Raw genomic sequence first — 24,155 nt, 5'->3', positions numbered from 1 at the left:
CCCCCCCCCCCCCCCCCCCCCCCCCCCCCCCCCGCTCCCTGTCTCTTGACTGCCCCCTCCAGAACCTCCCTGCCCCTTCTCCGACCCCTTGGCCACCTTACTCTGCCGCTCAGACCAGCGTGCTGGGAGGAGGAGCTCCAGACTGCCCGTGCGAACGGCCGGCTGGTGATCTGCGAATGCAGGGAGGGAGGGAGGGAGTTCTCTCAGCTGCAGGGGAGAGGAGGGGGAAGTGGAGGAGGGGGCTCTCTCTGGCTGTCGGTGCCCCATGTAAGTGGCACCATCCGGCCAGCTGCCCTGTCAGCCGTGCACTCTCTGCAGGGGTGGGGGGGAGTCCGGACATTTACAAATTCCCCCCGGACGCTATTTTTAACTCTAAAAGCTGGACATGTCCGGGGGAATCCGGACGAATGGTAACGCTAATTTACTTGGTTGCTGCGTCTTGTTCATGTAGTGACAACACTGGGTTGGAACTTGCGGTCCCAAGAACACCGGCGAAGATTGGTTATTTAGGGAAAAATTCTAGCACTTGTGTGAGGCTGAAATACCCATATTGTGCTTTGTGCTACACCACTGCTGGGCTGTGAAGAATCCCCACGCCAAAGCGAAGTTCCCTGGGCTGGACAGATCTTGGGAATGGAATGTCTCAGCCCTTGAATCAGATACCAGCTTCCTGTTTTCCCAAGTGTGGCTGTTAGCAAATGTGAAAAGGAACTCCTTTGCCAGCGGCCTAGAACGTATTTTTGTCCCTCTCCAGCTGTGGAGGAGGAAGCGGAACAAGGCACACTTCATTCAAGAAAGCGATATGCTCTAAGCACTGCAAACACTCCCTGCGCTGTGTCAGGACTGGCGTGTGGGACAGGAGGGGTTGGGGCCTTGGCCAGCTTTAGTAAAATGTATCTCACTTGTTGGCTTTAAGATCCCCCACCGTGTACACTCCTTGGTCCCTCACCAAGCCCCTCGGAGTGAGGGGCAGGCTGGGGAGTACAGGAGAACTCCTGCATGGCTGGATGTACTGGCTCCTCTCAGGAAATACACCAGGGAGTGATCACTGAATACAATAGCTGAGCAGGGGTCTCCCAGCTCAGATTTCCCTCTGCGGGGCTTGTAGCCATCCCTAGTTAGGTGCTGCTTGCACCCTGCCCCTGCTCAGCCCGTCTCTCTTCTCTCCCATCTCCTTTTTGGCCTGTCTCTTCCTAGTGCGTTTGCTGCCCCCACTGGGGCAGTGGGGGTGGCACGGCGGGGGAGGGGGACAGAGAGCCCTGGGCTGGCAGCTCCTGTGGACAACTCCCCTAGAGACCCTCGGGAGCCAAGAGGGTAGGCAGGTGGCTTTGAAGGAGCATGCGGGCAGATCCACTGGCTTTACCTGCAGCCATGGGGGAGGAGGGATGGATCTGGGGCCCTGCAGCCCTCCCTGTCCCTCTCCCTTGCCCTCTTCCCCAGCCTGGCTTAGTGCCTCCGAGCGCTGCAGGTTTTTGTGGTGTTACGTGATATGTGTAAATGCCACAATCTTGTCCTGTGTTGCATGTGTGCAGGGAAGAGTAGCGGGATATGGAGCTCATGCTCCCTTGGGCATCAGGCTGGGGTCCTGCTGCTGCATCCAGCGATGCTCGCCTGCCTGAAGGCATGAGGAGGTGACCAGTTCTCAACTCCTCTCGGGCAGCAGGTTTTGGGGAGGGGGCTGCACACTGCTCTGCTTTAGGGCGTCAGAAAGGAGTACGGCTGAGTACGCTGCCTCCTGTCCCCCGGGGCCCCATAGCCCTGAATGGCTCAGGGCCTCGGCTCAGTGCTCCATCTCTGCTACTGCCTTGCAGCCCCTCACCTTGGTCAAAGCAGAATCTTGCTAAAACGCCCACCCTTTTTACATCTGGTATTTAAAATAAACTCCCCCAAGGTTGAACTGCCTCCGGGGAGGAGAAAACCGAGTGAGCTGGCAGGAGACAGCAGGTCTCCAGTGACTAATTTTTCCAATCTCTCCCCCACCCTCCCTCGCTGCCCCGCACTTTTGTGTTTAAATGGTCTGTGTCCAATCCCGGCCTGCTGGCCCCAGCACTGCACCGGCCTTGCGATTGGGACTGCACACGCTTGGCGAAGTGATCAGAACGGTCATCTGCTTGCACTGTAACTGCTGCAAGCTCCTCGGGGTCTGCTGCAGAAATGCATGGCGTTTGCTCCGTGCTGCTGCATTGCAGCCCACGTCCCTATTTTTATCTCCCCTCTGCAGCATTGGAGGCAGCACTGTCACCAGGGCGGGGATGGACCACAGTCAGCCTCCTGCTTCACTAACAAATCCCCCCTGCTCCGGGGAACCATTCCAAACCATGGCAGTGTAGGATGTGATAGCTCCTTAGGGAGTGGGTGGGGGCTACTGTCCATGTGGGATCGCAGACCCTTCCCTCACCAGCCTGGGTGCCTTAGGGATTTTGAGGCATGCAGTAAAGAAGAGCGGCTAGTGCTGCTGCTGGGATGGGGGCAGGAGAAGCTGAAGCAAAGGCTTGGTCCCTCACAGCTTGTGGGGGTGCAGGCTGTGGGCAAGGGGCTGTGCCCTTCTTTGCTCCTTTGGGATGTGGGAGGGTGAAGGGTTCGGTGTATTGCTTTTCTTCCCCTCCGAAAGCCGTCTCTTCCTTGCTTGTGCTGGAGGACTCCTTGGGGGTCTGGGATGTGCCTTGTGAGCAATCCCCCCCGCCTGCCTGGGTCCAGGCTGCCCAATGGAGGTCCTTTCTTCCAAATGCTGCTAGTCAGAGGTGCGACCCAGCGAACACAACTGATAGTTCGGAGCAGGCTGCGGCTCTGATCCTGCCCAGACTCATGTATGTATTCTGGTGAAGGTGTGGGATGAGGCCTGCTAACCCCAGTGGGATTCCTTGTATGAGTCAAGCTGCCCATCACCCAACTCTTGCTGTAACTTTGTCAGTTCTCTGTCACCACAGTGTCTCCTAGAGTGGGCAGGGCCCAAGTATCCAACCTTTTGGGTTTTAAACTACTTTAAGAATCAGAGAAGGGCACAAGACCAATATATTCCCCCTTTGCAGGCCCCTTTTGTGACAAGATCATCTTTCTCATTAGTACTGCTTTTGCACAGAGGGGCTCTGCCTCTTTCCCGCCATCCCAGTGTTACATCTGGTAATATGATCAAGGCACGCTACGCTACGGTGTGTAAGTGGCCTCTGTTGATAAGGCAGGGCATGGGGTGAAGAGGGATGATTATAATGGCCAAGTCCCACGGGGAAAGGTTGAGACTGCTGATCTATGTTCAAGCAGGCTTGGAGAGATTCCAGATGCATCTGGTTTTTCGGCTGAGTGGTGAGGAAATCTGGGGGATTGCTCTGTAGCTAGACTGCTTCCTCCCTAGCAATGGTGTGCAGTGTGACTATGAAGTGAGTGGCCATGTAAGCCCTTTCCCCAGGAGCATTGCCGCTGGATGCGATGAGCAGTGTGACAGAACATACTGCTTATCACTTTCCTGTGTAATTATTTATGGGTGTGGAAAACGCGTACATGATCAAAGGCAGAGGCTGCCTCCTGGTCTCAAGCCGTTAGGGGTTCTCTGTTTGCGCCCTGTTCTCCGTTTAAACTGGGACAGGAGTGTGACCCTCCGTCATGTTTTGGTCCAACACTGAGCCAAGAGGAGCCTCCGAATAGGCAGCAAATGTTACTTAAGGGAGCTGGAGAGTATTTCCCAATAAAACCCACATTTATTATTTAAAATTGCGCTAACTAGGATGTGGCCAGAGGGAAAGACGTGCTCAGCATACTATGGCAAGCAACCAGGCTTAATAAACGGATGTCCATTCTCCCCCACCTGCTGCATTTCTGGTGTAGGGATCGGTAAACAACTGCCAAGTGCTTGAAGGGAAATAAAACCAGGCTCTGCTTGAGGAATATCAAAGGAGCATGCTCAAAACATGGAGTGTAGGGTGTGCTTATTGTATGCTCTTCCCCAGCATCTTGCATATTCTGGACCTGATCTTGCAGTCCTTTCTTAGGCAAAACTCCCATTGTGGATTGGGACTTTTATATTCACCCATGCAAATTAATGGCAAAACTCGCTCTCCTCCAAAACCTCCAAGTAAGTTGGACTCTTAAAAAGTCTGCTGAAGCCACTCTGAGCACACATGCCCCTGAAGTTAGCATGAGTTCTAGGGTTGAGGATAGGACTCAGCATTGGAGAGCAGAGGGGTGAAGCCCAATAGATCATAAAAAGGGGGAAAGTGTTACTTTCCCCATCTGTGATGCCAGGGTAAAAACGATGGTTATCTGTAGAGTGGTTTGAAATTCTCACCTGAAACAGGCTATACAATTTATTATTATTGCTAGAATTCATGTTGAATAGTGACATTAATCAGTAGAAAGAACAGGAGTACTTGTGGCACCTTAGAGACTAACAAATTTGTTAGTCTCTAAGGTGCCACAAGTACTCCTGTTCTTTTTGCGGATACAGACTAACACGGCTGCTACTCTGAAATTAATCAGTAGGTCTATTTATTTATTTCTTATATTACAGACACAGTAACTAGATCACATTAAGGGTAATGGCCTAGGAAAATTTCATTTAAATCCAGTGTTGAGCTAGTTGAGCAAACCAAAGCAAAAAACCCAAAAGTCTTAACTTCTGTTAGCAAGCAGAAGTGTTATAATGGCAAGTTTCAGCACCAGTATAATAAATGCAGACTGGGAGAAAAGCTGCATGGAAGTAAACATAAAAGATGCTAAAAAGATGCACTCCTCCTGCAGCCTCCTTCAGCAGCAAGTCAGAGATGCCAGGGACTAAATTAGCTTCTGTGTTCTTCAAAGAGACACGGAGCATATGAAATGTGTGTCATGGATAGATATCAAAACCACAACCAGATTTACTGGGATTCAACTGGGCTGATTAAAATTAGGCTGTTTAATTATGCTCAAGCACCTGAAACGCAGTGTGCTCTGGAGAGCAGTGGAGCTGCGAGTTAAGCTGTGACATTAGCGCAAACATGAAGCTATTAACCTGCTCTGCTGCGGGAAGGCTCCAGGTGCTAAGACAGGGCTGATGATGTCACTGCCTGATGTGGGTGCTCTGTGGCAAACCCACTTGATTTATTTGCCTCTCCTGGGGGGTTCCCAGCTGTGTCCCCCAGGTGGGAGAGGCACACTTGAGGTCCTCGTGTTGCTGCTAAGTTACATTGCATTAGAATGCACGTTAGCTAGCACCGGGCAAGCATGCAGGCTCTGATGGTTCCAAAGGGGTCGGCACTGGCTCTACCCTGCCTCCATTGAGCTGTACCATTGGCTGTTGTAGGAGCAGAGTAAGGCTGACTCTGAGGGCATCTGAAACATCCTCTCTCTGCGTAGAACTGGCCCATTGTGCTTACAGTCCTGTGGCCTGGCCCCGGGTGCACTGCAGTTAACCACAAGGAGCTGAGGCAGTGTTAGGCACCGCAGGGCATGCTAGGGAACGTGTCCGAACTCGGGTAGTTTCCCCGTGAAGACGAGCCCTGATGGGTTGGCATTTGCCTTGCCAGTCACCTGCAGGCCATTCAGAAGGCACCGGATGCCGTTAACCAGCAACTTAACATCCAGCCAGAGGAGGGTGCCATAAACCCCACAGCACAACCAGGTCAGGGCAGTCCAGGCTCAGGAGGAAGCCAGAGGTTGCCCGTGAGCAGGCGACTGGAGAGCACAGCCTGGCAGCTGTCGGTGCAGGGAAGGCTGGGCACTAAGCAGCCCAAGAGCCAGGACAGGCAGGGAAGCATCTGGGTGCTTGTCGCTGGCAGGAGGCCAGCAGTAGGGTTACCATATTTCAGCAAGCAAAAAAGAGGACGGGAGGAGCCCCGCCCCTGTCCTGCTCTAGTCCTGCCCCTGCCCCTTCCACTCCCTCCCACTTCCCGCCCCCCTCAGAACCCTCAACCCTCCCCGAGCTCCTTGTCCCCTGACTGCCCCCTCCTGAGACCCTCCCCCCATCCTAACTGGCCCCCTAGCACCCTACCTGTACCCTGACTGCCCCAACCCTTATCCACACTCCCACCCCCAGACAGACCCCTGGGACTCCCACGCCCCATCCAACCACTCCCCACCCCCTGACAGCCCCCCCAGAACTCCTGATCCATCTAAACCCCTCTGCTCCCTGTCCCCTGACTGCTCCGATCCCTCTCCCCATCCCTGCCCCCTGACAGCCCCGCCCCCAGAACTCCCAACTCCCCCCCCCCTGCTCCTTGTCCCCTGACTGCCCCCTCCTTGGACCCCTGCTCCTAACTGACCTCCAGAACCCCACCCCCTACCTAAGCCTCCCTCTTCCTTGTCCCCTAACTGCCCCTTCCTAAGACCCCCCCCACACCCTAACTGCCCCCCAGGACCCTACCCCCTACCTGTACCCTGACTGCCCAAAACCTTATCTACACCCCCCTCAGAAAGCCCCCCCGAACTCCCGACTGCTCCCTCCAGAACCTCCCCGCCCCTTCTCCGACTCCCTGGCCCCCTTACCCTGCCGCTCGTCCCAGCACGCTGGGGAGTGGGGGAGGAGCTCCAGACTGCAGGAGGCGATCTGCGAATGCAGGGAGGGAGGGAGGGAGTGATCTCTGCTGCAGGGGAAGTGGAGGAGGGGCTCTCTCTGGCTGTTGGAGCCCCATGTAAGTGGCACCATCCGGCCGGCTGCCCTGTTAGCCGTGCGCGCTCTGCATGGGGGGGGAAGTCTGGACATTTACAAATTCCCCCCGATGCTATTTTTAGCTCAAAAAGCCGGACATGTCCGGGGGAATCCGGACGAATGTTAACCCTAGCCAGCAGCATTTCTGGCAACGGGGAAGCCCCAGGGGTGGGAGGTTCCCCTTGTACCCGGTACTGAACTGCCCCTAGGGCTGGGCTAGGGACTGCTGGCTTCTCTCTCATGGTGGGGCTGAGGGTATTTGCACCTGTTATTTCTGCAGCCTAGAAAAGCATCATCTGTTCCCTGCAGTGCGTGAGCATTAACGGGACCCCCGAAAAAGGAGCCTAGAGAGCCTGGTGCTGGGAGCACCTGCTGTGCACTGAGCAGGCTGCAGAGGGGGCCGCTGTGTCACGCAACACCCTGCAGCGGGGTGTGGACACCATGTTTGCTTAGAACATGGGGAGTGGTTTTCTCCTTAAGGGTCTCATGGCTCTTCACAGGGATGGATCAAGGGGTGGGGAGAGACACCTACCATAGGGCCTAAACCTGCTGCTGCTGTGTCCATAAAAAAGACGGGGAGTTGATCAGGGAGGTCCAGGGGCAGTGCCCCGAGGAAGAGCTCAGTCCCCTCCTGTGTCCTTTCTGCCACGAGGCAATGGCAGTGACCAGGGCTGTGTTCAGGATTGTGCAGGGACTGGTTAGAATAACCAGAATAAATGGCTCAAGATGACTTGGGGATACAAATACAATTTCTTTAGGGTACAAAACAAACCAGCTAAAACTAGTTAATTAGCGAATGGCTAATTCAGTCACCCAACTGGAAACTCCACTCCTTGATAGGTTAAAATGGGGCTAGTGGTTCAGGGGCCTGGAGCTGAGGCTCCTGGATGAAGCCGGCCAGCAGATGCCACTGGGTAAATAGAGGCAAGGTGGTTGTAGGGCAGAAATTCTCCTTGTCTGGTGTGTAGGCAATGCCAGTGAGACGTGGATGGATCTTTGTCATAGGGCTGCCTGCCAGGAGCGCCTTCTGTCAGCTGGCTGTGCGCTGCCTCAGTTTCCCCATTCAGAGTCCCTGAAACAGTCCAATTAGTCTTTCTTAAAAAAAAAATAAACAAAAGGGAGATATACCTATCTCATAGAGCTGTAAGGGACCCCAAAAGGTCATCCAGTTCAGCCCCCTGCCTTCACTAACAGGACCAAGTATTGATTTTTGTCCCAGATCCCTAAGTGGCCCCCCTTAAGGATTGAACTCACAACCCTGGTTGAGCTAATGCTCAAACCACTGAGCTATCCCTCCCTTCCTTCTGAATGCCAATAGCCTGTGTGGGTTTAATTTATAACAAAAGCACGCGCCCACGCCCCCATAACAAGCCCCAACACCGTAGTCCAGTCAAAACATTAAATGCAGCCCTGGCTTCCCAGTCAGCCCTGGCACCCCTCACTATGCCCCAGCTCCTTTCCCCTTCCAACTGGAGTCCTGCCCCACTCTGCAACCCCACAGCCTCTCTATTGGGAGCATCCCTTGCCCCCTCAGCCCTGTCATGGTTCCTTTGGGTCCAGGAAAGTGGTTAGTCCAGCCCTGGAGATGTCAGTGGATGCGCCCCTGCATTGCTCTCTTCAGCCCTCCCTGGCCCTTGGCTCTGGCTTAGAGCCAGCAGGCAACCCCCACTGCTGCTTTCTTGCCTTCAGTGTTCTCCCAGGAACCAACTTCTGCTGGCTTCCAGGTCTCCCCCGGTCTCTGACAACTCTCACCTGCCCTTCCTGGCTATGCCCATCTGTTCCGGCTTACTGGGACCCACTTTATAGGCCCCAAGTGCTGCCCTGCCCTTTTAATTGGCCAAGTAGGGAGCACCCATTCTGGCAGGGGAGCTGGATCTACTTCATTCACATGGGGCAGCCACCCTGGAACAATCCAGTGCCCACATTGCAGAAAACGTCACTACGGCTGTCACTGATTGTCCCTCTTGTATGCAGTTTCAACAGAGGCAAAGGGGTGAGCGGGCCCTGGGGAGTGAACTCCAACCCTACCAGGGAGGGACCACAGGAGCAAGAGGGAAGGGAGAGTGGCGTGGGAGAAGCTTGCAGCAGTTTTGGCTGTGGTGCCCCTGCTCTGTGGGTGAAGGGTGAATCTCCAGAGCGCCAGTGCAGCACTGAGGTAACAGAGAAATAATTGTTCCAAAGGCGTCCGCATCCCTCCCCCCAGAGAGCTTGAGGGGAGAGCGTAGGGATCTCCTGCATGATGCAGGGAAAAATCATAACTAATGGAATAATAGTTTCCAACATTGTCCCAAAGTGACTTATGGGCAGTATTCTGGCTTGTGCTGCCCCTTGGCGTGTGCTGGAAACCTACCACCAGTGCTGCACATTTGGTGGCCCCTCCAAGATATTGCAGCGGCTTTGGACCGGCCCACAATGGAGGTGCATTACAGGGTATGTCTCCACTACAGTCGGCGAACCAGAGCTAGCTCGCTCACAGTAGTTGCAGCAACACAGGTCAGCTGACTGAGTATGTTCCTCGGGTTCCGGGTGGGATTGTACTTGGGTGACTACCCTATCCCACTGCCTGTGCTGCTGTGGTTAGCTGGATTGAGGCTAGCTTGGGTGTGCCTACATTGCACCTTCCAGTGGCTGAGTTGACATCTCCTAAGATCTCATGCAGATGGCTGCTGCCCAGGGCCGGCTCTGGCTTTTTTGCCACCCCAGGCAAAAAAGCCTCCGGCCGCCACCCCCCCAGCGCGGCAGGGGAGGGTGGCCAGAGCCCCGGGGGGAGGGCGGCAAACCCCAGCCGGGGCTCCGCTCTCCCCGGCGGCCAGAGCGCCGGGGGGAGGGCGGCGAGTCCCAGCCGGGGTTCCGCTCTCCCCGGCGGCCAGAGCGCTGGGGGGAGGGCGGCGAGTCCCAGCCGGGGCTCTGCTCTCCCCGGCAGCCAGAGCGCCGGGGGGAGGGCAGCGAGCCCGCCGCGGCTCCGCTGTCCCCGATGGCCAGAGCGCCGCGGGGACGGCAGCTGGAGCACCGCGCCGCCCCAAGCACAAGCTTGGTGGGTTGGTGCCTGGAGCCGGCCCTGCTGCTGCCTGACCCAGGCTCCTCACGGTCACTGTCTGGTTCCCAGGCACAAGCCCAAGGCTGCTATGTTTGTGTTAGAAAGCCACTTAGCCTGGATCTTGAACGCTTCAGCTTTGCAAACATTTGTCACTATCTTAGGACTCACTTTCCTCTCTTCCTCGTGCCCAATAAAATGCAGTTGCCTGGGGCGGGATGGCGGTTTGAGGACGTGTACCACTGCAAAGTGGTGTGGAACTTTGGGGAGAGGTGGGAACAACTTTGAGAAAATGTCCCCCACCAGAAAGCACAGAGTGTTAGCGAAATGATGGCCTTACGAACTGGCTTTTGTTGCTGAAGTTTCTGATGCAGCCCAGGGTGACAGGAGGATGGTTAAGATGCTGTGGCAGAAGAAATCCAGAAACTGCGAGTTGTTACTGAGATTTATTGGCACAGTCTGCATAAAAGCATTTTATTTATCTGAAAGCATCTGACACATACTTAAACCTGGCACTTTAAAGTTTCTGGAATTCTTCCGGCATAACATTCCCTGGAGTATCATTCACACACGTTGTCTCTTTCCTAAACTTTATATGTAAACACTGAAAGCTCATTTATGGAACGTGCACGCTGTAAAGTAACTTCTCTGTTTCCCTGTTTTAGCCCTGGCGCTTTGTGTCCCATCTTCCTATGCCCTTGCAAGTTGAATCCAGAGTCTGACATATTGAAAACCCCAGGTACCTTTCCCCGGAGCTGAAATGTTTATCCAGGGATTTGAGTGCTGCAGCATGAGAATCTGGGCCCTCTGGTGCTCTATGCTGACACACCAATCTGCAATTCACTCTCCATCTTGTAAGATCCTGTCCTTTAGGGGCATTCTGGAGATGGAGCCAGAAACAATTCTTTTTGCGGATACAGACTAACACGGCTGCTACTCAGAAACAATTCAGTTTATTTAGCAAATTGTCCCTGATTTCTCCCAGTCTGTGCTTTACATTGTGATGGATGGGGAGTGAGTGCTCCAAGACATTGTTTTAGCTCCCCTTAAAAATGCCTTTGTCTGCTCCAGAAATGTGCTCTGGCTTTACTTGGAGGATTTCCCTGGCTGCTGATGGTTCTGTCTTGCTCCCGGGTGCTGGAAGCTTTTGCACATGCATTATTAGAAAGGGATGGTCTGGGACTGTGTGTGTAGGACCCAGCTCTGCCCCTCTCTGTGCCCCACTCTAACTACTGCACTGCTCCTTTGCTTGCAGTGTTGCTGTTCCAGCACGGTTCGTGATTAGCAATGCAGCTCTTAACTATGCCAGTAGCCAGGCCTTCCTCGGGTTGTCTCCTTAGCCCATAGTTCTCTAGCTTTGCATCCCAAACTTGCTTCCCCTCCTCCCTTTCTCCTCAGGACTGTGGCCATTTCTTCAAGAGAACATATGCAAAGAGCTTTCTGATTCTGCTCCCGCAAACACCTCTCCTCTCCTCCAGCCAGACACCCACTCCTGGATCCCCAAATGTTTCTTATTAGCTCCTAAGCCCTGACTCCACTCACTTTTGACTTCTCCGGGCCACGCGCTCACACAGACCCCAAGTCCCATTCCTTCACCCCACCTGGCTCTCCAACTGCTGCCTCCTCCCCTTTGCCTTTCAGCTCCTGACTTTCTGCTGATGCCCTGATCTCCTCTGCTCTGCAATCCTCGCCTTCCCTGAAAATATCCTCCCAGGGCCGCCTCCTGCTTAGGTCCATGGGCTCTCTTCCTGCCTACCGTGGGGCTGCCTCCCTTGATCTCTCCCTGCTCCTGTGCTCTAAGTCTTGGCTATTCCTTGGATCTCCTCTTCCGTCTTCCCCTCTCTGTTGGCTTCTCTGGGTTCTGTCTTCAGTCTCCTCCTTTCCGGTGCGTCCTTGTCCGCTTTCAGGGCCTCTTCAGTTGCCAAGCCCAGTCTCCCTCTCCTCTCCTGTGCAGACTCAAACCTCCGACGCATGCTGAGCTCAAACTTCTTCAACATCCTCCAAGCCTCTCTTGTTCTCCCATCACCCAGTGCACAGTCTCAGTGTCCTGTCTCCTTTAGGGTGATCTGATGTCCCAATTTTATAGGTACAGTCCCGATATTTGGGGCTTTGTCTTATATAGGTGCCTATTTACACACACACACACACCCCGCCCCATCCCCTGTCCTGATTTTTCAGACGTGCTGTCTGGTTCCCCTAGTCTCCTTCCATCCACTGTCTGTGCCGTGTGCTGTCGCTCTCCTGCACCACCACTAACCCTGATCCCCACCCGTCCCAAATGGCTTGGCCACCTCTCACCTCCACTAAAGCAAACGGCTCCTCCTGGCCACCCTGCTCCTCACCTCATCTCCCACCCCTCCCCCATCCCATCCCAAATGCTGCTGCTCAAATCACCTTCCTCTGATGGCTCTGCACCTCCCTTCAGAGCCATCCAGCAGCTCCCAGCTTCTGACCCTCAGTGCCGGGCATGGCTCTGCCCTGGCACATGTCTCTGCTCTCCTTTCTCACTCCTTTTTGATCTGCACAGCCAGCAGAGCTTGCTGCTCCCTTTGTGTCCTCTGCTCACCCTCAGTTGTGTAAGGCCGTCCTGGCTGCCCTGTCCCCATCCTCACAGCACACTCCTTTGTGCGGGCCTTTCAGCAAGGATCTCCGGGAATGTCAGAAACGGTCTCAAATTCATACTGGCCCAGCTGTGTCTGCAGCATTTTAAGCTCCAGGAGGTAGGTCCTGTGTCCCTTCTTCTGTTCTCACAGCAAGACGCACCCTGCCGCCCCTTGGCCAGAGAGCGCAGTCATCGCTTTCACTTCCTGGGGCTCATGCGCTAGCGTCAGGCGGCAATGTCTATGCTGTATTTAATGTCCACCGTTACAAATGGGTTGAAATGAAATTTGAAAACCTTAATGAAAAGAGCCTGTATTAGTGTGAGGGGCAACCGAACCTGATGTGTGGACCCTACCGGTGTCACCTTTATTGCTCCACGTCTTGGCGTTTGACATGTTCTCTCATTTCCAGAAGGACATAATAGCGCATCCTCCTTTAATTCCCGTTATCCCCCCGTGACTCCTCAAGTCATTTAATCAGCACTTCATCTAATGAATAATTATCAATCAACATTATCCTTTCGGACGTTAGGAGGTGATTATAAATAGTCCGTTTAGCTAGGTGATTAGAAGTGAGGTAATGTTCATTTCAGCAATCTGTATGCTCCTATCAGTTGTGTTTTTGCAGCTTCCCAAAGCGAATATAAGGGGTAATGTACACCCAGCCTCTGGAATACCATTGTGGGGCTATGGTGATGTGGCAAACCTTGGGAGAAAAGTCAGAATGGTTTGTTAATGTCACCAAACCACACAGATTTATGCTTGTCTTGGGAGCATGTTATTCATTGCATGTGTACAAACAAATTCTTTGTTTTGCTGCTTCCTGTTTCTCATTCATTCTTTCTGCCTCTTCTTTCTCACCTCATCCCCCCATCTTCTCTCTGTAGAGGGAGTCTGATCTAGTGCTGAGACCAGGGTACTAGGAGTCAGTAGACCTGGTTCTGGTTCTGTTTCTGTCTGTGCCCAGCAGTGTGTGGCCATGGGCACATCTCTTAATTTTTTGTTGCTCAATGTTCCCATGACCTACCCAACTGCCTATAAGGCCCCGTCACTGTAGCATGTGAACTAGCCCACAGAGGGTTTTTGAGGCTCCATCAGTAATATCTGTGAAGTACTTTGAGATCCTCAGATGAAAGGCATTATGTAAATATTATGCCCCATGCCACCGAGGGTCTTTGCCTCCCTTCCCAATCTCTCCCCCGAGCACAGCCAAGCCAGTGATGTGGTGGCCGTGATGGGAGATCTAAAGTGTATTCTGGGTGTTGGGAGACTGAATTGATTTAAACTCCTGCCCTTTCACACATATTTCATTAAGCCCTTTGCTGCTGGCGGGTTCTCATGTAGTCGTGTGATCTGAGAAAAGTGCCCCCAGCTCCCGATAGTGTCCTCAGGATTAATGTATGTGTATTACAGTTGAGCAGTTGTATACTGTGCCATTGCACACATGGTGCTTTCTGTAGAGAATAAAGGCACAGTTGCTCTCAAGGGGAGAATATGCCTGTGGATATAATGCTCTTTTTCTCGCGAGCCTGTTCCAAGCTCTGTGATTATTCCACTGATCTGCTGCTGCTCCGTGCAACATACTCAAAATGCAAGATACAAAGCATTTATTTTTCTTTCTACTCATTAAAGGAAAACCCCAGTGTAATATACCAGGCATTATCCCACAGTACATCTCATCACGGAGATGGCCAATCACTGAGAGCCATCCCTTCCACTCCTGTTGGGTCACAGGGAAAGCTGTGCTGTGTGTAGGTAAATTAACATTGTAGTTAACTGCCTCATGTCTGGAATTGCACCTAAGGAAGGTTGTGCTGCTGCTGGATGAAGAGAGAAGCTGTAGCCTGTGTCTGCTGACAAAACTATTCCAGGCCAGACCTTAAAAGAAAATTGCTCCTAGTTGTGGCAACTGGTAAAGATAGCCTGACCCATAGGGCAAGGAATGTAAGTACTCGAGAATGGCAAAATCTAACAAACTGCTGTATGTGTAGAACAGAGGTCGGCAACCTTTCAGAAGTGGTGTGCCAAGTCTTAATTTATTCACTCCAATTTAAGGTTTCGCGTGCCGGTAATACATTTTAACATTTTTAGAAGGTCTTTTTTTATAAGTCTATAATATATAACTAAACTATTGTTATATGTAAAGTAAATAAGATTTTTAAAAAGTTTAAGTAGCTTCATTTAAAATTAAATTAAAATGCAGAGCCATAAAAAGGGTGTGGATAGGGGTTGGAGCGGTCAGAGGGCAGGGAACAGGGGTCCTTGCGGGGGGCAGTGTGAGTGCCACTGAAAATCAGCTCATGTGCCGCCTTCGGCACACATGCCATAGGTTGCCTACCCCTGGTGTAGAAGTATAAGCGGAGAGAAAAATGGTATGTAGTTGAATTATCTGGCATGTGATCATGTAATTAAAGACTGTCTTGTAATGCCAAGGGGACAGAGTTAGGGGTTGTGTTGGGTTTTTCACACCCCAATTGATGCCAATGAAATCTAGTCTTCTTTATTTGTGCTTGTGTTCCCTAGTGGTTAGACCTCAGGGCTGAGTGTCAGGATTCCATGCTCGTTGTGGTTCTCATTCATTCGGTATTACCATAGCATCCAAAAGCCACTGAGCTGTGTGTGAAGCAAACTAAGTGCTGTAGAAGAGACCAGGGCCGGCTTTAGCAGGTGCGGGGCCCCACACCGGGATGTGAATTGTCTCGCGCCTCCCCCCCCCGCCCCGACTCCGCCCCCTCCCTGCCCCATTGGATCCTCCCCAAATCCCCGCCCTGGCCCCGCCTCTTCCCCAAGCACGCCGCATTCCTCCTCCTTCCCCCTCCCTCCCAGGCTTGCGCTGATCAGCTGTATGGCAGCGCAAGCGCTAGAGGGAGGGGGAAGAAGCAGGCCTTTTTTTTTTTTTTTTTTTCCGCTCCACCAGCAGCCCCGGATGTTGCGGGGCCCTCTTAGGCGCGGGACTCCATTCCGGGGAATCGGCCGAATCGGCTTAAAGCCGGCCCTGGAAGAGACAGTATCTGCCTTTGTGAGCTAGTGGTCTGAAAAGGGACAGAGATGAGAGCCTGGGGACAGAAGATCTGGTCAAATAAACACAGTGATAATTGATGCAGTTGTGGTATTTACCTGCTTTGTTGTTGTTGTTTTGAAATTGGAGGCAGAGGGGAGTGAGGGCCAGTGATCCCTCACTGCCCATCTGTCTGGGTTTTGCCTTGGCTCTGTACTGATGTTCTGTGTGGCTTTGGGGAAGTCATTTAACCTCTTTATCCAGCTATAAAAAGGGTATAACGCTTGCCTGCCTGCCTTGCCAGGGTGTTCTGAGATGCCAGCCCTTGTTTTCTCTGCTAGCACCCAGTTGTAAAATTCACACTGTCGTGTCTTAACTTGGATCATAAGCTCCTTTGGGCAGGGATATTGTCTTGTACCTGCATGTAAAATGCCATCAGGATCAGTGCAGAACATAGAATCCTAGAATATCAGGGTTGGAAGAGACCTCAGGAGGTCATCTAGTCCAACCCCTGCTCAAGCAGGACCAATCCCCAACTAAATCATCCTAGCCAGGGTGTTGTCAAGCCTGACCTTAAAAACCTCTAAGGAAGGAGATTCCACCACCTCCCTAGGTAACCCATTCCAGTGCTTCACCACCCTCCTAGTATAAAAGATTTTCCTAATATCCAACCTAAACCTCCCCCACTGCAACTTGAAACCATTACTCCTTGTAATTACTCATCTGGTACCACTGAGAACAGTCTAGATCAGAGGTGGGCAAACTACGGCCCGCGGGCCACATCCGGCTCACAGGACCCTCCTGCCGTCCCCTGAGCTCCTGGCCCGGGAGGCTAACCCCCGGCCCCTCCCCTGCTGTTTCCCCTCCTCTGCAGCCTTAGCTCACTGCGCTGCCGGCGCAATGCTCTGGGCGGTGGGGCTGTGAGCTCCTGCCGGCAGCGCAGCTGCAGAGTCACAGCCTGACCCGGTGCTCTGTGATGCGTGATGGTGTGGCTGGCTCCACCTGGGTGGCACAGCTGCCTGTCCTGGTGCTCTGGGTGGCGCTGTAAGGGGGCAGGGAGCAAGGAGGGTTGGATTGAGTGCAGGGGAGTTCGGGGTGGTGGTCGGGGCGGGGGTGTGGATAGGGGTTGGAGTGGTCAGAGGGCGGGGAACAGGGGTCCTTGGGGGGGCAGTCAGAAAGGAGAGGGGGTTGGATGGGGCAGTGGGGGGCAGTCAGGGGCAGGAGTTCGGGGGCAGTCAGGGAGAAGGTGGGGTCGGATAGGAGGCGGGGGCCGGGCCACACCTGGCTGTTTGGGGAGGCACAGCCTCCCCTAACTGGCCCTGCATACAATTTCAGAAACCCGATGTGGCCCTCAGGCCAAAAAGTTTGCCCACCGCTGGTCTAGATCCATCCTCTTTGGAACCTCCTTTCAGGTAGTTGAAAGCAGCTATCAAATCCCCCCTCATTCTTCTCTTCTGCAGAGTAAATAATCTCAGTTCCCTCAGCCTTTCCTCATTAAGGGGCTGGGGCACATGACTTATCATTTTTGTTACCCTCCGCTGGACTCTTTCCAATTTTTCCACATCCTTCTTGTAGTGTGGGGCCCAAAACTGGACACTGTACTCCAGATGAGGCCTCACCAGTGCTGAATAGAGAGGAATGATCACGTCCCTCGATCTGCTGGCAATACTCCTACTTATAAAGCCCAAAATGCCGTTAGCCTTCTTGGCAGCAAGGGCACACTGTTAACTCATATCCAGCTTCTTGTCCACTGTAACCCCTAGGTCCTTTTCTGCAGAACTACTGCGTAGCCACTCGGTCCCTAGTCTGTAGCAGTGCATGGGATTCTTCCATCCTAAGTGCAGGACTCTGCACTTGTCCTTGTTGAACCTCATCAGATTTCTTTGGCACAATCCTCTAATTTGTCTAGGTCCCTCTGTATCCTATCCCTACTCTCCAGTGTGCTGAAGGTGCAATCCACACCATCCTCCAGATCATTAATGAAGAAATTGAACAAAACTGGCCCCAGGACCGACCCTTGGGGCACTCCGCTTGATGCCAACTAGACATGGAGCCATTGATCGCTATCTGTTGAGCCCGATGATCTAGCCAGCTTTCTATCCACCTTATAGTTCATTCATCCAGCCCATACTTTTTTAACTTGCTGGCAAGAATACTGTGGGAGACCGTAACAAAAACTTTCCTAAAGTCAAGGAATAACACGTCCACTGCTTTCCCCTCATCCACAGAGCCAGTTATCTCCTCATAGAAGGCAATTAGGTTAGTCAGGCATGACTTCCCCTTGGTGAATCCATGCTGACTGTTCCTGATCACTTTCCTCTCCTCTTAAGTGCTTCAAAATTGATTCTTTGAGGACCTGCTCCATGATTTTTCCAGGGACTGAGGTGAGGCTGACTGGCTTGTAGTTCCCCGGAAACTCCTTCTTCCCTTTTTTAAAGATGAGCACTACATTAATCTTTTTTCAGTCATTTGGGACCTCCCCCGATCGCCATGAGTTTTCAAAGATAATGGTCAATGGCTCTGCAATCGCATCCGCCAACTCCTTTAGCACCCTTGGATGCAGTGCATCCGGCCCCATGGACTTGTGCTTATCCAGCTTTTCTAAATAGTCCTGAACCACTTCTTTCTTCACAGAGGGCCGATCACCTCCTCCCCATACTGTGCTGCCTAGTGCAGTAGTCTGGGAGCTGACTTTGTTCATGAAGACAGGCAAAAAAAGCGTTGAGTACATTAGCTTTTTCCACATCCTCTGTCACTAGGTTGCCACTCCCCATTCAGTAAGAGTCCCACACTTTCCCTGACCAGCTTCTTCCAACATGATTCTGAGGAATTCATTAGCTAGTGTTTGTAGAAGTTACTTGAAATACTGTGATGCTGGACACTATAGATAGGGTGACCAGATCAGCACTATAAAATATCGGGACGCAAGGGGGAGGGGCGAGCAAAAAAAGAGGGGGGGGGCGGAGCAAAAAAAAAAAAAAGTTTCAAAGGGGCCGGAGGCATTAGCAGGCCCTGGCCGAGCATGCTGCCCTCCTTGCGGAGCCTCCCGGCCCTCCACGGGCATATGCGGTGCGCAGTGGGTCCGGGCGGGGGCAGCGCAGAGCGAGCAGGGGCCGGGTGTGTGGCGCGGGGGCATGGGCCGAATCCCCGCTGCTGCCGGGGACCCCCGCACCTCTCCCTCCCGCTCGCGGCTGCGGCTACTTCCTAGCGGGACGCGCCTCCCGCCGCCCCAGCCACATGCGGTGCGCGTCCCCCATGCCTAGTCTCCCTCTGGCCGGGAAGGAGCCGCTGGACGCACGCCGCATGTGCCTGGGGCAGGCCAGGGGGCGCGTCCCGCCGGGAAGGAGCCACAGCCGCAAGCGGGAGGGAGAGGCGCGGGGCTCCCTGGCAGCAGCAGGGATTCGGCCCACGCCCCCGTGCTGCCCACCTGGCCCCTGCCTGCTCCGCGCTGCCCCCGCCCGGACCCACCGCGCTGCCCCGCGGGCTGCAGGGCTGAAGCAGCCTCCAGGCTGCGCTCCCGGCCCTGGTGTGCAGCAGCCCGGGTAGGAGCCCTCTGGCGTGCCGGGGGGCTCAGAGCTGAGCCCCCCCGTCTCCCTCCCTTGCCAGCCCCCCTTTGCCCGCCCGGTGCCTGGGTGCCGGAGCTGACTCACCAGCTCCAGGATCCAGGCACCGCCGCCACCCCCTCCCTCCAGGCTTGCTCCGCCATGCAGCTGCAAGCCTGGGAGGGAGGAGGAATGCCGCGTGGTTGGGGAAGAGGCGGGGCCAGGGCAGGGATTTGGGGAGGGAGCCAATGGGGGAAAGAGGGGGTGGAGCCGGGGCAGGTGGGGCGTGAGCACCAGAGCGGAGGGCAAAATTTCTTGTTTGTCCAGTGTCCCGACTAAACATTGGTCGGGACGCGGGACAAAGAAGCAAATATCGGGGCAGTCCCGATAAAATCGGGACGTCTGGTCACCCTAACTATAGATGTGAAAGAATATTATTATTGCTCTAGAATATCATCCAGGAGACATCCTATCATCCTGTGGCCTGGGAATGTCTCCACTCATTTTACCTGTGTGCACCATTCAGGTCTGACAGTATCTGAAATGTTTCTTCATTGGCGCATTGTTAATGCAGATTTGCAAATGAAAGACTTTCTGATACAGCAATATGCATCTTCCCTACTGCTTAGTGTTATCTGATGGCTGGTAATGAAAGACCCTCTGTCCTGGTTTTTCTATGTCCGAGAGGTGGGCTATACCAGCTCTCTCTTTTCTGCCTGTGGGACTGTGGGTTTAAATTTCAGCCTAAGCATTAACAGTTCCTTGCAATTAGCTTTTCTTTTTGTACCTCCTGTTGTAGCTTTGTCAGGGTTGCCGACACTGGATGCCCCATTTAGCAGGTATGTTGGTGTTTCAGCATCTTCCCCTTGTGTCGGCTGCTTGCAGCTTAGAAAGTTCAAGAGGGTCTTTCTAAAAGTGAAGCTGTAGCTCAAGTGATGGAGCCTGCACTGTTGGAGCTGTAGAAAGCAGGGCTTTCTCTGCAGGTCTCTGCACTGTAGGAGTGTGGCTTATTACTGAGAGGTGATAGGTTTCAGAGTAGCAGCCGTGTTAGTCTGTATCCGCAAAAAGAACAGGAGTACTTGTGGCACCTTAGAGACTAACAAATTTATTAGAGCATAAGCTTTCGTGGACTACAGCCCACTTCTTCGGATGCATATAGACTGGAATAAATATTGAGGAGATATATATACACATATACAGAGAGCATGAACAGGTGGGAGTTGTAAGTTGGTAAGACAACTCCCACCCGCTCACGCTCTCTGCATGTGTGCATACACATCTCCCCAATATCCACTCCACTCCACATGCATCCGAAGAAGTGGGCTGCAGTCCACGAAAGCCCACGCTCTAATAAATTTGTTAGTCCCTAAGGTGCCACAAGCACTCCTGTTCTTTTTAATCTAAGGTAGTTTTTTTGTTTCCATGCTTTTGGGGTTGTGTGTTGAGTACATTGTGTGTGTGTGTGTAGCCATCTTCCCTGTTTAGGAAATAAACACAAAATTTTGTTGTGGGGGAAGAGGATCCTTGAACTATACCTTGAAGTACAGCTACTGCTAGAGAAGTTTCCATCTATCAGCAGCTGCACTTCTCTGAAACAATAAACCTTCTCTGTTATCGGATAAAATCTGACTGAAAGGTGTAACTGCTGTCAAAGTTTTTATGTGTTCACTAGAGAAGATTTCAGAGTAGCAGCCGTGTTAGTTTGTATCCGCAAAAAGAACAGGAGCACTCGTGGCACCCTAGAGACCAACAAATCCACCAGAGCACAAGCTCTCGTGGACCACAGCCCACCTCCTCGGATGCATACAGAGTGGAACAAACACTGAGGAGAGACACACACACACACAGACACACATACACAGAGAGCATAAACAGGTGGGAGTTGTCTCACCAACTCTGAGAGGCCAATTAAGTAAGAGAAAAAAAACTTTTGAAATGATAATCAAGATAGCCCAGTACAGACAGTTTGATAAGAAGTGTGAGAATACTTACAAGGGGAGATAGATTCAATGTTTGTAAGATTCAATGTTTGTAATGGCCATTACAAACATTGAATCTTACAAACATTGAATCTATCTCCCCTTGTATTCTCACACTCACACTAACAAATTTATTGGAGTGTGGGCTTTCGTGGACTGCAGCCCATTTCTTCGGATGCATGTGGAGTGGAGTGGATATTGGGGAGATGTGTATGCACACATGCAGAGAGCGTGAGCGGGTGGGAGTTGTCTTACTAACTTACAATGGGAGTTGTCTTACCAACTTACAACTCCCACCTGTTCATGTTCTTTGTATGTGTGTGTATATATATCTCCTCAATATTTATTCCACTCTATATGCATCCAAAGAAGTGGGCTGTAGTCCACGAAAGCTTATGCTCTAATAAATTTGTTAGTCTCTAAGGTGCCACAAGTACTGCTGTTCTTTTTGAGAGGTGATAGTTGAGGTTGCATTACAAGGATGATATTGTTCCCTATTCTCATGCTGTTGCATTTTCAGGGTTATTGCAACATTTTTCTTTATTTACGTTTATTTAAAAAATGGAATGGACTACACCACACTTAGCACAAGGCGATATCCCAGAGTCTGATTATTTATCACACCCACATACTGAGTGTTGTCTTAGATTGGATGGCAAGCTCTTTGGGGCAACTCTCTCTCAATATGTGTTTGTACAGCACCTAGCGCAGTCAGACCCCTGTCCTGACTGAGGGCTTCAAGTGCTACAGCAGTGCAAATCAATAATAATCTCAGTGCAGGAGGTCAGACTGGATCGGGGCGGGCCAACTTTTTGGCCTGAGGGCCGCATTGGGTTTCGTAAATTGTATGGAGGGCCAGTTAGGGGAGGGGGTCGTGGTCCGGCCCCCACCTTCTATCTCCCCCCCCCCCCCCGGGACTCCTGCCCCATCCAACACCCCCGTTCCCTGACGGCCCCTCTGGGACCCCTGCCCCATCCACACACACCCCACTCCCTGTCCCCTGACTGTCCCTGGGCCACCGCCACCCCATCCAACCCCTCCTCTCATTCCTGACAACCTCCCCGGGACCCCTACCCCATCCAAACACCCCTTCTCTCCCTGTCCCCTGACTGCCCCTGGAACCCCTGCCCCCATTCAACCCCCTGTTTCCCCCCCAACCACCATCCACCCCCCCACCCCCTGTCCTCTATCCAACCCCCCCCTGCTCCCTGTCCCCTTACCATGCTGCCTGTAGCACCGGTGGCTGGCTGCGCGGCCAGCTGGAGCTGGGCTACGTTGCTGCCATCGCCACCACGCAGCACAGAGACCAGGTCAGGGCGGCTCTGCAGCTGCACTGCCCCAGGAGCTCATAGCCCTGCTGCCCAGAGCATTGCGCCTGCGGCGGAGTGAGTGAGTGAGCTGAGGCTGTGGGGGAGGGGGAGGGGCCGGGGGCGAGCCTCCAGGGCCAGGAGCTCGGGGGCCGGGCAGGATGGTCCCATGGGCCAGATGTGGTCTGTGGGCCGTAGTTTGCCCACCCCTGGACTAGATGATCACAGTGGTCCCTTCTGGCCTTAAAGTCTGAGTCTGAGAGCTTTTTGAGATTAAGGGTAACATTTTGAAAGCATTGGAAAGTCCCATTTTCAAAAGTGACTGAGGCGTTTAGGAGCCTAAATCTCACAGTAAATCAGTGGGGTCAATGAGTTGCTTTTGAGAATTTTACCTCATAAGATGTTAAAATGGTCTTTTTTGAACATGCTTGTAGAACATCTACCTCATCCTGATGCTGGGATAACAGCACTGCCCTGCCCTACAGGGGTATGAGGAGAAATGCAGTAAACACTGGGAAGTGCTTTGAGATCTACTGATAAAATATCTACTGATACATAAACGGTTGTTACAAGGAGGAGAGAGAAAAATTGTTCTTAATCACAGAAGATAGGACAAGAAGCCATGGGCTTAAATTGCAGCAAGGAGGTTTAGGTTGGGCATTAGGAAAAACTTCCTAACTGTCAGGGTGGTAAGCACTGGAATAAATTGCATAGGGAGGTTGCTGAATATCCCTCATTGGAGGTTTTTAAGAGCAGGTTAGACAAACGTGTAAGGGATGGTTTAAATCAGGGGTTCTCAAACTTCATTGTACCATGTCCCCCTTCTGACAACAAAAATTACTACACGACCCCAGGAGGGGGGACAGAAGCCTGAGTCTGCCTGAGCCCCACTGCCCCAGGCGTGGGGGCCAAAGCTGAAGCCCCACTCAGGGCCAGCTCTAGCGTTTTTGCTGCCCCAAGCAGGGAGAAAAAAAAAACAAAAAACAATTCCACGATCGCGATCGGCGGCAATTCGGCAGCAGCAGCTCTAGCACCGCTTCATTCTATGGCGGCAATTCGGCGGGAGGTCCTTTGCTCCCAGAGGGAGTGATGGCCCTGCCGCCGAACTGTTGGACGTGCTGCCCCCCTCTTTGTTGGCCCCCCAGGCACCTGCTTGCTATGCTAAGGACTTCAGCCCCCGGGCAGGGGGCCTGTAACCTAAATCCCACCGCCGAGGGCTGAAGCCCTCAGGCTTGGGGCAGTGGGGTTGGTCCCCAGCAAGTATAAACCAGCCCTGGTGACCCCATTAAAGGGGGATCGCAAGCCATTGTTTGTGAATCACTGGTCTAGATAATACTTATTCCTGCCATGAGTGCAGGGGACTGGACTAGATGACTTCTTGATGTCCCTTCCAGTCTGACGATTCTATGATAAAGAGTGCTATATAAGACCTAGTTAATACTTATTATTATAATTTAGGTGACCTGTATATTGTCAGGGCTGTGCAAAAAAAGGCAGGACTCAGTTGGGAGTCTTAACTTTGGCAATGCTCCTCTTCTTCAATCTAATTTATAAGTTTGAGGACCCATCTGACCCATTAAGACTTTATTTAACCGCACATGCACGCACACACTCACGTGCACAAAAGGGAAATTTGATAATGATCAATAACTTCATTTAAAAAAAACAGACCATTACAATCACTTCCTGATCATGTTGTACTTACCCATTCCCTCACTTCCAAAGCCCAGGCATTTGAAAGCAGAGCGATGAATAGATCATAAATCTCATACTGCCCACAAAATAGCAAACACAGCCTTATAGTTGGGTGTACAAACTTTTAACAAATTTGAGCATAAGCTTTCGTGGGCTACAGCCCACTTCTTCGGATGCATAGAATGGAACATATATTGAGGAGATATATATACACATACAGAGAGCATGAAAAGGTGGGAGTTGTCTTACCAACTCTGAGGGCTTGTCTATACTTACCGCGCTGGTTCGGCGGCAGGCAATCGAACTTCTGGGTTCGATTTATCGCGTCTAGTCTGGACGCGATAAATCGAACTCAGAAGTGCTCCCCGTCGACTCCGGTAATCC

General features: G+C 52.5%; 1 protein-coding gene across 4 annotated transcripts in view; it reads left to right on the top strand.

Moving 5' to 3' along the window:
• The window catches only part of LOC117882764 (probable E3 ubiquitin-protein ligase MID2), a 286,426-nt gene that overhangs the window by 4,940 nt on the left and 257,331 nt on the right, over positions 1-24,155 (top strand). Inside the window, exon 1 of one of the 4 annotated variants that reach the window (XM_034781532.1) lies at positions 8,622-8,771. The exons of the other annotated variants lie outside the window; for them this stretch is intronic. The gene's annotated coding sequence lies outside the window, so the exon portion shown is untranslated. Of the gene's footprint in view, positions 1-8,621; positions 8,772-24,155 lie in introns of those variants that run through there. 4 annotated transcript variants of the gene reach the window in all.

This window comes from Trachemys scripta, chromosome 9 (genome assembly GCF_013100865.1).
Source record: "Trachemys scripta elegans isolate TJP31775 chromosome 9, CAS_Tse_1.0, whole genome shotgun sequence".
NCBI lineage: Eukaryota > Metazoa > Chordata > Testudines > Emydidae > Trachemys > Trachemys scripta.
The sequence above is the reverse complement of the archived record's forward strand: the minus strand, read 5'-3'. Positions and strand labels throughout refer to the sequence as shown.